The sequence below is a fragment of the Triturus cristatus genome, chromosome 3_1 (assembly GCF_964204655.1).
Source record: "Triturus cristatus chromosome 3_1, aTriCri1.1, whole genome shotgun sequence".
NCBI lineage: Eukaryota > Metazoa > Chordata > Amphibia > Caudata > Salamandridae > Triturus > Triturus cristatus.
Genome location: NC_140583.1, coordinates 10,715,755 through 10,730,821, shown reverse-complemented (window position 1 = coordinate 10,730,821; position 15,067 = coordinate 10,715,755). Strand labels below are relative to the sequence as shown.

General features: G+C 47.2%; 1 protein-coding gene across 1 annotated transcript in view; it reads left to right on the top strand.

Annotated features, from left to right (window-relative positions):
- The window catches only part of NDUFS3 (NADH:ubiquinone oxidoreductase core subunit S3), a 143,388-nt gene that overhangs the window by 23,202 nt on the left and 105,119 nt on the right, over positions 1–15,067 (top strand). The window lies entirely within an intron of this gene.

The following is a 15,067-nucleotide window of genomic DNA, read 5'->3' as shown; positions in this document are numbered from 1 at the left end:
CCGGCTGCCCCTGTGCCGCTGAGGGTTTAACAACTGTACTTACCTGCCCTTTGGAGACCCCTCAGTCTATGCCCAGCACCTTAACTCTGCCAGTCGAGTACTTACCCAAAAGCCGATAACTAACTTTTCCTCCCTAGGGTAACATTGACTGGTTTCTTCTGAAATTTCTTCTAAGTGTGGAGTTTCTAAAACTTAAAATATTCACCAAAAATCAACCGAGTAACGAAAATACTCACCTGCTATTAGGAGAGATCCCAGTGCTGGATCTTTGTGCCCAGCACTGACCCTGAAAAGTAATTTCAAACCCTACATACCGCTAACTCAATTTTCTCCCATAGGAAACCATTGACTGTTTATCTGTGAATTTTCTTCCAAGTGTCGATTTTGCAAACTTACAAATATTCGTTAAAAATCGCCTGTATAACCTAAACGCATTCTATCAACTGCTTACAGGTGGTACACTAGTGCTGGATCCAGGATCCAACACTGAGCTAGAAAAAGTAACAATCACCCCACTTACCTGCTAAGTGAATTTCCTTCCATAGGATAACATTGATAATTTGATTAGCAAAAGTTTCTAAGTGTCAATTTTTAAAATAGCAAAATATTGCTTAAAAATCACAACAGTAACTAAAACGTATTTACTCACCTGTTCCGAGGAACTGTCCCAGGGCTGAATCTAGGATCCAGTCCTGGAGTTAGTAAAGTAATCCTGAAAGTAATCAATTGCATATAACTTAAAACTCCCATTGTGCTCAATGTATCCTTGTGTTTGAAATTGTGTTGCCTATTGCAACAACCTGTAACTATTGCATTCAAAAGTCAATTGCCTCTTGCAAAGTATTTAACTAAAGCATCTCAATCTTAGAAAGTATATTTTGATACCTATTGTTGGTTCTAAAATAAAACAACCATATATTTTTTTTATATATAAACCATTGGCCTAGATTTCAGTTCTTGAGTGTGTGAGACCATTTGCTGGCTGAGTGTTTACAACAAATGCTTTACACTGTCCTCTGATACTGCCTTACTGCTCGACCAAGCTACCACTTTAGAGAGTAAGGTTATATCCAACTTTAACCTCTGCCAAACCCTGGGGGACTGTGGACTCTGTACACCCTGTACCTATTAAGGAACAGTATATACAGAGCCACTTTCCTACACCTGTTACCAGGAGAGATCCCAGTGCTGGATCTTGGTGCTCAGCACTGACCCTGAAAAGTAATTACAACTGTGATTTTCCGATAACCAAACTTTCCTCTATAGGATAACATTGCCTGGCTTTTGCCAGAAATTCTTCTAAGTGTCGTTTTTGAAACATACAAATATTCCTTAAAAATCGCATGTGCAACAAAAACAATTTCTTTCAACTGTTTACAGGAGATGCACCAGGGCTGAATCCAGGATCCAGCCCTGAGTAAGAAAACCTATGCAAAGTAATTGATATTGCATTTACTTAAAGATTCCCATTGAGCTCAATGTTATAATTGTGTTTAACTTGTGTTGCCTGTTACAACAACTGTAACTATTGCATGAAAAAGTCTTTTGCTATTTGAAAGTACTCAGCTAGAGCATCTCATTCTGAGAAAGTATTTTGATACCTACTTGTGGTTCTAAAATAAAACAACTAAATATTTTTATATACAAAACCATTGCCCTAGAGTTCAGTTCTTGAGTGTGTGAGACCATTTGCTGACTGAGTGTGTGCAACAAATGCTTTACACTGTCCTCTGATACTGCCTTACTGCTCGACCAAGCTACCACTTTAGAGAGTAAGGTTATATCTAACTTTAGCCTCTGCCAAACCTCTGGGGACTGTGGACTCTGTACACCCTGTACCTATTTGGGTCTGTTCTTTCACCCTGTCAGTGCACTCTGGTCTTTCACCCTGTCAGTGCTCCAGCTTCCTGTCCTATCACCCGTGGCCTCTGCCTGTCTTTCACCCTGTCACTGTCCCAGCTTCCGCTCCCATCGCCCGTGGACTCTGCCTGTCTTTCACCCTGTCAGTGTCCCAGCATCCTATCCTAGCCTTTAGATCAACATGCTCTTAAGGCTCCAGGCTACTTCAGAGCAGAGCGAGGGCCGAGAACCGCGGGAGCCAAGAACCGCAAATCGGCAGTTGAACCGCGAAGCCGCGGGAGGCTGCAAGAAGCTCCGGCGAGTCGCGGTGTGCCCCAGTGAGCCCCAGTGGGAGCTGAACCAGCGGCAGCAGAGCCGCCGGGGTCAAGAACCGCGCTCCGAAGAACCAGGAAGAGCTGGGTTGGCTGAATCCACACCAGGTTTTCCGGGGACCCAGGTGCTGCTTGCTGACCAGCGCCCGGGACCTGCCTGCAGACGTCGGCTGGTGTCCTGCCGAGCAGAGCTTCAAAGGAAAAGAAAGTGCCTGACCGCCAGGCAGCCGAGCTAGTGCAGAAGCTCTGCCCTGGTAAGTGGGCTGTGCGGGCGGGCTAGACGCCCCGACGGATCCCCTCCGAGATAGACGGTCTGCCTAGTGGGCCTGATTGAGGGTGTTGATGAGGATGGTGGCTGAGGACCCAAGGCCTAGGCTGGAGCGGTAGCGAGAGACGCAGCTACCGGGGAACACCCTGCGTCACTCCGTTCATTCAGCGACCTGATTGCCAGCCTACAGCCACAGTGAGCAGCGAGCGCCTTTTGTATCTACCCAACGAAAGCGTCTTTCACCATCCCCCACTGTTAATACCTGCGGCGCAGCAGGGCTTCTCTGGGGCATCACGGGATAGAGCCCCCCTGAGCACGTGGGACGCACAGTTGCCCTGCATAAGACTTTGTATTGCTTACTGGCCTCATCTACTGGCGAAGTGCGAACTAGGGTGTCCCTGCTGGGAAGAATTGAGCAGACTAAGGTGCATGGATTTGGCCTGAAGCATGTAGTGCACACAGGGTGATAGTCGCTGAAGTGTGCCATTACAAGCCCAGCAATTGGTCACTACACCTAGCAGCGATCAGAACTGATACCCCCAGGGGGGTTGTTTGTTCTTGCTTGCCACGCCGGTTTGCTGTTGGTTGGGACGCCTGAGAGACCGGGGGTACTCCGCATCTTCTGGAGAACTTGGCACTATCCCCGCAGTCTCCCGTTGCTGTTCCCTGTAGCGGCCACACTCTGGTGGGATTCGGTGTCCCAGAGTGTAACACGCCAACTCCGCCAGTCATGAAACCACCCGCAGCTGCTGAGGGCGAAGGCGTCCCCATCGCGCTATAAAGCGCTGCCACACACCCCACTGCGCGGGACGTGCCGGGCCAAGGGCCTGAGACTTATCGAGGCTGGGCTGGCCCACCCCCCTTTTATCTCCCTCTTGTGAGCCTAATGTTTGTGTATTAGTCCCCACGGAGCATTGTTAAACTTTGGATAGACTTGGGGTGCTTTTTAGAGTATAACCCCAGATACAAAACTATTTGAAGATTTGTGGGGAGACTGTTTGCCCTATTTTATTGATTAACATTAGCTGGTCCCGTCGGGTTTTGAGGAGGCCTTAATATCTAATAATTATGGGAAAAAGTTCCCCCCCACACACAAGGCCCTACTAGGCAGAAAGCCCCAATTCGAACCCCTATTGCTCAACCCATTGCCCAACCAACTGCCATCGACAGAATGCTGCAGCAGGCTATTGGAGCAGTCTCCAGTGAAATCGAACGCACTGAGAGACGCCTCTCAATAACACCAATGATCCCAAGTATCTCACAATCTACGGATCCAGAGGTTTCCATTCACCCCAACCAATAGTTGTTCCTACCACTCTAGACTTGTCGTCTACACAAGAAACCATAGCTGCAGGTAACACTAGTAAGACTGGCACGGGTGGGGGGCAAAAAGAAAAGGAGCACCACGGAAGCAAAATGATCGAAAGGGAGGGAAGTATGCGAAACACATTATTAGGGTGGCGACAAACCAACAGTAAGGGAGCTATATTGGTGATGAAAGTAGTATCAAATCCTCGGTGCCTCCAGTATGGGTATCGCATTTGGCCACGGAGCTCAAAGCACATCTCGAACAGTTTATAAAATCTGAATTTGAGGATGCATTGAGACGTATCGATAAGTTGAACACACTGATGGAATCATGGGGGACTAAAATCGATACCGTTCTCCATACCATTGAATCTGATAAACCCCCAAATTGTTTAACTGCTCCCCAACAATTAATGGCATCTCCAGTTGTCCCTTCTCCGCATCCCCTCCCTGAAGAGCAAGCATTGACTGTTCAAACCAACTCGTCCACCGGGACTGATTTTTCAGCCCAACAAAATCAGGGCCCAAATATTCTTGAACATAGAGTGCCTCATCTTTTTAATAACGACCAAGATTCTAGGGTTACGGCAACTACCCCCGGTCTGACAACTAAAAAACAGGTAGAAAGAACTTGTGAGGCAGACATTAGGAATATTCCCTATTCTAAGCAAAAGGAAACCAATTCTATACTTCCCTGTATAAACTTGCCTTCATACCTTGTGTCGTTTTACTAGCAGGAGTACCAGAGTTGTTGTCAGGTCAAGGGGAGACATATCTTGAACTCAAAAACAAAGTCACTTATTGGTTAAATAAAAACAGACCACTCCCCACTCAATCTACAGTGAAATTCTATTCACCCGTAGGGTTAGTTGGTTGGGGCAGAGGCAAAAAGACATTTTGGGGGATTGTGTCTTGATCAACTTTAGGGATAGAAGGGCGGTTAAACACATCCTCGAATGGGGATCCCCCAGGGAGACAGGAGGTATCCAGACACTTTCCCTGGGTTATTTCTATCCCTCTAGTCCCTTGCTAGATAGAGTAGGAAGCGTGTATAAAAAATGGGAATCGAGAGCACAGAGTAGCAATTTGTCAAATATGGGCCAGGATTGTGAAAACATCATGACATTTAACATCCCTGTCAGCAATAGATTTAGTTCTCTCGACCTTGTCGATTGACTAAATCCTACTTGTAAATATTTGATCCCCACTAACAATCAGCAACCCGCGCCCCAAAATTGTGGAAGAATTGAGAAGGGTGTTCAACTCTCTGAGAATATCTATGAGGATATTCCAGCACCAAGTACTCCTAGTGTCTATGTTAAGATACTAGGGAACCCAGACTGCACCCCTCGGGATGAGTCTGGGACTCATGATCAGGCTAAAATTCTGTACCAAGGTGTACAACAGGACGGGTGTTCTATACAGAACACTAAGATCCTATCCTGGAATATAGCAGGCCTTAGCTCAAAAATGGATCTCCCAGATTGGGGAGAGTATATAGATAACCCATGAGCTATGCCTCTTCCAGGAAGCCTGGTCACGGCTAGATATGCGCAGAGTGGGTTATGTGGCATATTGTATTCCAGTTGTTCGGTGGCCAAGGGGGAGACCATCGGGGGGTCTTTGTACCTGGGTCGGTATACATCTGGGTTGTATCATCAAAATGATAGATACCCCTTCTCCTGATATTTTGTGTATCCTTCTCACCTTCCATAATACTTTGAAAATTGCTATTATTAACATCTATTCACATCCAGTGAGGCAGGGGCAATCTTCACAGACTGTAGATTGTCTGTCCACCTTTCTTCATACTTTGCCCGAGCTCACATATGTAATTATTGGCAGGGACTTTAATTGTCATTTTGAACCATTAAATGGTCTAACCACCGCCATCACTAGTGAGGAAGGTTCGGTTTGGTCAATTCCCGTATGTAACGCTTACCAAGTAAGGGGCAGGACCCCATTAGTTCTGCAGATGAGCTCACTCGCTTTTAGCCACTCAGTTAGGGCATGTAATGGTCGGTTCTCTTCTGATGGTCCGGGTAATTTTACGTTTAATAAGCAGGGATATGCATCTATAATTGATTACGTTTTGGTAGACGTTGAGTTATGGCATAGAATTAGTGATTTTTCTGTCCAACCTCGCTGCGAAAGCGACCATAACCTGCTGGTGCTAGAAATTCTTTTCCCGCAGCCCAACGACCACCAGAATTTACCCACCCAACCTAATAACATAATCTCTCTAGAGATATGGACATCGACCCCTGTAGTTTGCAATAGAAATTCTGAGATGTCAGCTAAGAACTGTTTTAAAACTATACAATCAAAGAAAATATGTACAATACCAGCTTTCTCCGCCTGGCACCTAAAACGCGTCCCATCGTGCATCCCACCCCACTGCATCATCTTAACGGGTGTATAGTATAAATGAAACAAAGTTCTATAGTGTTGGGTGCGTAGATTTGCCGTCAATATAACTTTACTTGCCATATCAATTGATGATTGCACATATGAGCCAGTATTACCAAATCTACCCCTCCACTTCACATCATGCATCTCCATATCATCCCGCTGAGTCGCCAATAGTATGTCATACAGTGCCCCAATCTTGGCTTTTTTGGACAATGCCTCTAATAAATCATTGGTTGTTATAGACGTGTATCTGCAATGTTTGTTAATAAAGTCACGAATTTGCAAATATTTGAAGAAGTCATGTTTAGATATTTTATGTCGTTCCACTAAATCAGAAAAAGGAATAATTATCCCATCCCTGTAAATATCTCCTAGGCGTCGTATCCCCTTACCCTTCCAAATAGCCATCTTTGTGTCCCAGAACACCGAAGGAAAGATTTCCATGGAGTTGAACGGTGTATAGTAACCTATCCGATTTATAGATACAATTTTGCGTATCATCTTCCAGGCTCTATATGTAGCAGATACGGTTTTAAATCGAGTTCTTTTGAAATAGCTTGGTTCATAGAACTTAAGCAGGCCCTCACTTGCCTGAGTCCCCAACAGCATCTGATATACGTTAAGAGCTTCGAATGGCCTTGTTTCAGCCCCAATCACCAGATACTGTATATTCTGCAAAAAGCAAAATTCAGCACCCCCCATCCACCACGTCAGTGGAAACGTCATATATTTTGAAGCACGCCGATTTTTCTTCCACCCCCATATAAACCTATCTGCAATAGACTGAAGCTGCATTAATTGTACTTGTGTCAGCTCTAGCAATACCGTCCTAAAATAGTACATTACCCGGGGGAGTATACACATTTTTAAAACATTGCGACATCCTAAAATTGATAAATGGAGACACTCTACCTTTTCCAATTGACTTTTTGCAGCAGCAAGTATATCTGCCCAGTTCACTTCAACTATCTCTTGAAGTGACATCCTGATCTTTATGCCCAAATACTTGCTTCAGGTGTGACACGGACATCACCAGGACAAAGTCCCTCGGTACAAACAACCTGGGTTTTAGAAACATTTAGCTTATATCCAGCAACTTCCCCGTACTGCTGAGTCTGAGTCTCGATCTCCCTTAGTGCTCGCTCTGGGTCAGATGTTACTACCACTATATCATCAGCGTAAGCGAGGACACGCGTCTGATATTGCCCCACTACCATCGACCATTGGTGGTTTCCAATATTTGCAGCAATGGGTTGATGTAGATAGCAAAGAGTAGAGGCGAGCAGGGGCATTCCTGCCGCGTGCCCCCAGATATATATACAAAAGATGACTCTTTCCCCATCGTACAAATTCTTGCCCGCGGTCGTTTATACAAAGTCTGCAATGCTAACAAAAATTGGGGACCAAACCCCATCTTTCGCATTGTAGCCCACAAAAACGACCACGATACTCGATCGAATGCTTTTTCGGCATCTAAAAAAATTACACCTATATGCTTTTGACATGTGGTAGCATAGTCAATCAGCGAGATTACCCTATGTATATGATTTACCGTGCTCCTACCAGGCAGAAAGCCATGCTGGTGCCGAGATACCAACGGTGATATAACTTGTGCTAGCCGAGTTGCAAGGATTTTTGAGTACACCTTACTATCAGCATTTATTAATGATATCGGTCTGTACGACCCCGGGAGCCTAGGAGGCTTATCCTGCTTCTTAAAAATCACTATATTGGCATCACCCCTTAGATGGTGGGGGGTTTCCACATTAAGCTTCTAAAAACATGGCTAGCATATCATCCTTGATGATTGAAAAAATTATCCGATAAACCTCAAAAGGGAGCTTGTCCGGCCCTGCCGCTTTCCCCAGCGCTAATCCCGCTAACGCTGTCTGAAGTTCTAGCATGGTTATAGGAGCCTCTAGCTCTTCCTGTTCAGCTAGCCCTATCTCAATTAAATCTAAGTTGCGGAGATATCGCTCTATAATGCCCTGCGCCACAGGATCTTGAGTATATAGTTCTTTATAATACAAATGAAATATATATGTATATACGACTAAGAAAGAAAAAACAGAAAGCAGACAAACAGAAGATAGTAAAAACTAATCCAAAAAGAAAATCATGTTGTTCAATATAAAGTCTGTTACCTATATAATTATCCTCAACCCAAAGATAGAAGATATTCTTTGGCTACAACATCAGAAGTGAAAAAACGGGTCTGTCCCCTGTTTACAATCTTTAAAGTAGCTGGTTGTAATAGAAAAGCTTGTGCGCTTTTTGCTTGAAAAGGAGTGATCAGCTGCCGCAACTGCCATCTCTTCTCCACTGTAGAATGACAGTAGTCAGGTCTCACAAAGAATTGCGTCCCTTTGCCAGATCTCTTCTTATTTGGTCTAGCCAAATCGTACAGTGCCTGCCTAGCCAAATCAAAATTGCCCTTGGCTGTTGCAATACTTGCCCACTCTTTACGGGCCGTTGTCGAAACGGAAATCTATGTGCCCGCTGTATTTCCTGCGACCAGTTCCATTCTTTCAGCTCAGGGAGTGCTTCCTCAAACAGCTCGACTACAAATTTTAGGGCATCTTGCCCTTCAAATTCTTCTGGCACCCCCAAGATGCGCAGATTATTACGACGCAGGCGGTTTTCTAGATCGACCATCTTATCATGCATATCATCTTTATTGGCTTTTATGGGGCAAGATGGCGTCCGCACAACAGACGTTTGTGTGAGGAGCTCCTGGGCGACTCGTCTCTCCCGTTCGATTTGCGGAGTCAGACGCTCGGCGATGTAGAAGACAACATCGGTTTAATCGGAGTGCGCTGGGATTCTTCGATGTGGATGTTTTCGTTGCTTCGTTGCTTTCCGGGCAGCTGTATAAGTATGTGGAACAGGCGCGCGCGCACGCCCATACTGCTATACGGTAGCCATGGAGGAGGAGCGGGATCGGATTGCAGCCTAACCTGAGCTGGGTTGTTAACGGCAGCCTGTGGAACCTGCAGCCCGTGGCCGGGCTCGTGGCTGGGCTTGGAAAATTACGAGAGCAGCTGGTGTGTAATCATGGTTGGGTTGCCGGTTTGGAGAGAACAGTGCATTTAGGTAAAGTCTCTGATATAAAGCTACTCCAGATAAATCTTCCGTAAAACAAAAAAACTGGTCTTGGCTGTGAGCTGGTAGAGTACGGGAAAAACGACGGGAAGAACATTTTGGGCAAACTTTTTTTTGTTATTTAATCAATTCTATATTAATTCTCTGCAATAAGCCTGTGTTAAAAGAATAAAATAAAAAAAGCAACAAAATCTAACAGGTGGGGAGTTTGAAATTCATTGTTTTTGTGTGCTTTGGGACATTGTTGGACACTACTGGAGGCTTGATATGGCACCTAAAGCTGCTCGAGGTGGGAAAACAAGAGCCACTGGGGAGGCTGCGGTAGGAACACGTGCAGCACTTGCAGCAAAAGGCTCTAAAGAATAGTTTGGCGCCGAGCGTCGGGATAGTACTCCACAGGGTACGGGCTCTGTACAAGGGACACCTAAGATATCGCAGATTTTTCAAGCAGCTGCTGCCCAAAAAGCGGTGACTTCCTTGACTGCTTCTTTAAAATCTGATACCCTTAACGCCCAACAAGGGGGGGTGAGCCGTTTGGCTCATTTATTGAGGAGAGTCGCTTACCTTTGGAACATGCTGCACCACACCAGGGCATCATTGACACTCTTAATGGACCGGCATTAATGGATGAGATGGGTATTATTAGTAATGATAGGAATGAACCTATTATTAGTAGTAAGGATAGTGAATTTTATTCGCTTTCAGAGCATTCGGAAGAGTCGGAAGAGTCCAATTTCACGTGGAGGGGCTTGGTGATGTTACCCCTATGGAAGGCAACCACACTAAAAATCCTTCTTTGGGGGGTATGTCTATAGAAGTCCAAACTATACGGAAGAAAGCTAAGGATGGAACGACCAGATTAGCGATGACCGAAACCTCCGATTGGGAGCTCTCCAGTGGGGGGGCCGCTGCTCGATGGTCTGGACTTTTCTGACCAAGCCAGTGGGGGCCCGGTAGAGGAGATATAAGTTCATGCATCACTGGAAGCGATTTATAGATTAATCTCAGCACATAGGTTGGAAACGAGGGCAGAAAATTTAAAAACACATACTGCATGTAGAAAGTTGCAAAATACAGTTAGATGGTTGGCAAAAACTTGCAACGACTTTACTGCCCGGATGAGGGAAGCAGAGACCCGTATTTCGTTGCTAGAAGATCAGATGGTGGCTCAAAAGGATGCTGTTGCAGTTTAACATTCTCAACGTCAAACGGTTGCGTGAGGTATTCTCGGGGGTCAAGTGACAACCAACCAAGCGCTACATCATCTGAGTAGGCATTGATGTCATCAGCAGATTGTTGGACACGGTCCCAATATAGATCTGAATAAAAATCTAGCACCACTCTACTAATTTCTGAAGTGCCAAAGTGCGCCACTCTCTCCCTGACCATCAGTTCGTTAATATAGGCCTGGCTTTGTGGAGCTGCCAACTTCTGCGCCAGCGAGCGGCTAGGGCGTCCCACCTCCCCATAATAACGAGCAGCGCTCTGACGAGGTCTATGCACCATTTCTTGGTCCACTGTCTCGTTATGCTCCGATATCCGGTCACGCATCGCAAACAGTGTTTCGGGGACGGGATTGCGAGCGTAGGCCCGCTCCAAAGCGGCTATTTCCCCAGCATGCTTATTAATTCTGCGGCACAGATCCTTGAGGACCCCAGCCTGTGCTCCAATACAAACCCCCCCCCCCCAAATTGTAACCTTAAACGCTTCCCAAAGAACCCCATATTTTCAACCGTCCCTTCGTTTTCCCTAAAATAATTATGAATAGCTATACCCACTGTATGCTTGAAGACCTTATCTGTCAAAGATGACGGCTGCAGCCGCCACAAGAAGGGGGGTCTTTCGCAATCGGGAACTCTGAGTTCGAGGAGTATAGGGGAATGATCTGACAGAGTTTTGGCCAAATGTTGAATGTCAACCACCCAGGCCTCTGACAATGACCAATAATCCAATCGTGACCACTTGCCATGGACAGTAGAGATAAAGGTACCTTCCCTGGTGCCAGGGTGCCTCATGCGCCAGATATCATGCAGATTCCCAGCGTCCAGTATCCCCAGGAGTGCATAAGTGGATTGCCGATGTCACGCAGCCCCAGTCCCCACTCTGTCAACATTCGCGTCCAGTCACGTAATAAACCCCCCAAAGAATCTCAGCAGCGGGGAAAGCAGAAATGTGACGCCATACATCCGCAAAGAAAGGGTGATCACATTCGGACCATAGACGTTAACTGAAAGCACACTCTTGCCTCCAAGCGTCCCATGCACAATAGCCAGCCGACCCTGTTCGTCTATCTCTGTGCTATGATCTTGAAATTGTACTCCCTTCTTGACAAGTATCATCACCCCCCGGGAGTACGAAGAATAAGAGGAGGCAATCCGCACCCCAGCCCACCGCATGCCCACAGTCCGTTCAGAAAGCTTAGTGAGATGGGTTTCCTGCAACAGGGCCCCCTGAACATGCAACCTGTCCAGACACCCAATCACGGTGCAAATCTTCTTAGGACTGTTAATACCCCGTACATTCCAAGTGAGGAATCTAAAATTACCACTCATGTGCCATAATAAATATTAAATGCATATAGGTTCGGAATACAACATTTAGAGCATATCGCCAGGGTGCATACATATTGCAATCAGAAAGTGCCAGCTGTACCCAACCCACCACCCCCCCACTGACCCCTCACCCACTTCGGCACACCCAACTTGCCAAAGCCAACCCAATCTTGCTTGAACAAACCCCAACAAGAAAAACAAAAAGGGTGCATGGTGTGGGGATCTCCCAAACAGCCAAACAGGGGGCGTCAGAGTGCTACTATCCACCCACAATGTAGGAGGTGGCTGATCAGGTCTAGTATCTATGCTAAGATCAAAAAAGCAAATATGTAATCTTCAGGCATCCATCTCAACAGATGTGTAATGGACAAGTCCCCTGCCCTGCCCATGTAGATGTTAGAACAGTGAACGTAATGTAATGACATTGAAGGTGAGTCCCACAATCAGGATTACACAAAAAGCGGGCCCAATACCAGCCCACTGCAACATCATAGTTCCTCCTCAGCCTGTTCAGTAGTGGTGTCGCGCCGGCGCCTCTTCAGCTGCTTCACGTGCTCCATGCTGACTTGGGGAATGTGAACATTTTGAAGTTCCCCCTCCGGCCCCACCCGGAGACGTGCGGGATACAGCATGGCATATGGAATGCTTTCGGACTGATGACATTTTTTAACTGCTCCAAACTCACGGTGCGCCGATTGGACCGCAACAGTGAAGTCCGGGAAAAGGACAGTGTGTTATCCTGATGACAAATTGTGCCCTTATCCCTGGCCAGTCTCAAAATGACATCTCGGTCCCGATAGTTTAGTAGCCGAGCAATTATATGGCGAGGTGGAGCGCCCGGGATCGGATGCGCCGCCAAAGAGCAGTGGGTACTCTCGATTATGAACACGGAGGAAAGGTGCTCTGAGCCAAATATTTCCTTAGTTAAATTCTCAACAAAGGTCTCCATCCTACCAGTGTTCATGGATTTGGGAAGGCCCGTAATCCGAAATATTATTTCTGCGGGACCTGTCCTCCAAATCTTCATTCTTGGCCTGTATAATTGCCAAGACCTTTTCCATACTGAGCGTCTTGCCAGCAACGTCACTAAGTCCATCCTCCGTAGTGAAGATCCGCTGTTCCATCTCCCCCTTTCTTGCGTTTTGCTTTTCCAGCTGCGCAGAAATATGGTCCAGTCTATGATTTATGGTGGACATGCTACCCTCGATGGCCTGGAGGCTTTTCTGCATTGCCAGCAACGTGGATTCCAGATTGGGCTGACCTTCCCCTTGTACATCAGCCTCAGTCTGAGACTGCTTTCCGCTGAACCCTGCCGGACTTTCGCGCCTCAAACCTGAGGCGGGGTTGTGTCTTATCAAGCTTTCCCATAATGGAGGGTGGAGAATGCAACCCTGAAATAACAGTCCCGACACCTGGGTGGCACCCAGCAAAGGTTCCTATAGCACAATGTCCAAGCAGTGGGCAAAACGCAGGATTCCAACAGTGCAGTTAGGTAGCAGCAAGAGGCTCCCCTTGCATCCCCACCCACAGGTACTCGTAGTGCAAGGTTCAGGCACCGGGCCAGGAGTGGAAATTTGACGCGGCAATAATCGAACGGCTCCAACCCACTACCTGCCGCAGGGGGAATATAGGCCTGCCAGTATGCCCCCGCCATCAGGCCTAAGCCGGTATAGATAGATGCGAGAGAGGCGACAATGTAAAGCAGGCAACGCAGTGCAATGACGGGAGCAGCACACACAGCAGGCCGCAAATAGTTAAAGAGGGTTGTGAGCTCTGAAGCCACAAGGGCTCAAAGGTGATGTTCAGGCGGCAGCAATACAGGACACAGCACCGCAGGGGGAAAACCAGGATCAATGCAAGCTCCGCGCACTCCCGTCAACACTTACAATGCGTACAGTTCACCCCGCCGGCTGCACCAGCCCTCAGCGCAGTGCAAAGTGTAGTTCCCAAGCGACAGGTGTGATTTCCCAGGTGAGTGAGCTCCCGGGCAGCAGCCAAGGGACGGGGCCAGCATGCGCACAGCACGCACCAGGGGGGCCTCTCCGATATTCCCAGCCAGAATCTAATGTGAAGTCAGAACAGGTGGGCCCGTTCACGCCGCACACTTCACATGCAGGCCGCAGCCGGCAGGCCTAGGCCCCCACCACCTCCGCGGCCGTAGGCCTAGACCAGAGCCGCCCCCACATACCGCAGCCCGCTGCAGGCACAGATGATCTCGCGCGGCGGCAGTCCAGGTCCTCAGGGGGGGCTCTGTGGGACTCCCTGGGCTCCGCGTGGCGGTCAGGCAACACTCTCTGGGACCACAGGCAGCAAGCAGCCGGGTGACACCAGTGCCCACCTACTCTCCCCAAAATGGAAATTAAACCTACACGGGGAATCTGCGATTGCCTAAAAAATTTAATAATATTAACAGATTAATAAAATGTATAAAAACTAAGAATTCGAAAGGGACAATTGAAAAATGTAAAAGCTCATGAAAATTTGAATGAATTTGAAATCGGAGGCAACAAAAATGAGGGTCCGATTGATTTCTCGGTGGAGGGGGAACGATGGAGTTCCCTCCCCGCCAAGACAATGTTCCTCCCCTCCCGATTTGAATGTGGACGGGTCATAGTTTGATGGTGGAGACTCTCCGCTGTGGTCAGATGCTTCCGACGGCCACAGAATAAGGCCTCTCAAAGGTCTGGCTATATATATACGCCCGCCTAATTTAGGTTGGCAGACATTAGCTGTTTTTCAATGCCAGTCACTGCCAGTAAAAACCTGGTGGTAAGGGGTTCTGAAAAGTGCTCAGTGCCCCACTCTAAAGGGAAGAATCTCCCAATGTGAGGGGGGCAGTGTTTTTAGGTCTCGCTGAGCCAGCGCGCATGCGCTGCTCGCGAGACTTTTAGTAAGGGGGCTTCAGAAAATGCTGCCATGAGCCTAGAGCTTGAGTGCATGTGCGCGGGCGCGCGCGTGACAGAGCCATCTAGCTTTCAACCCTTACACGCGCAGCGGCTTTCACTTTTGCCGCCGCGTGTGCACGGGTACCACTCGCTCTTCTCCCCCTCCCCCACCACATATCACGGCCATTGCTTTGTTCTTTTTTTTTTTTAAGTATTTACTACACATTATTTTGAGGTTTGTGCCTTTTGTGTAAGCCATTTATAAAAGCAATCTTCATCTTTCAACCTCTTTTCATAACACACTTCTTTGAGGGTACAGCTTTCTTCTACTAATGCAGTCTTTTCATCAAACGGCCATGCTCACAGCCT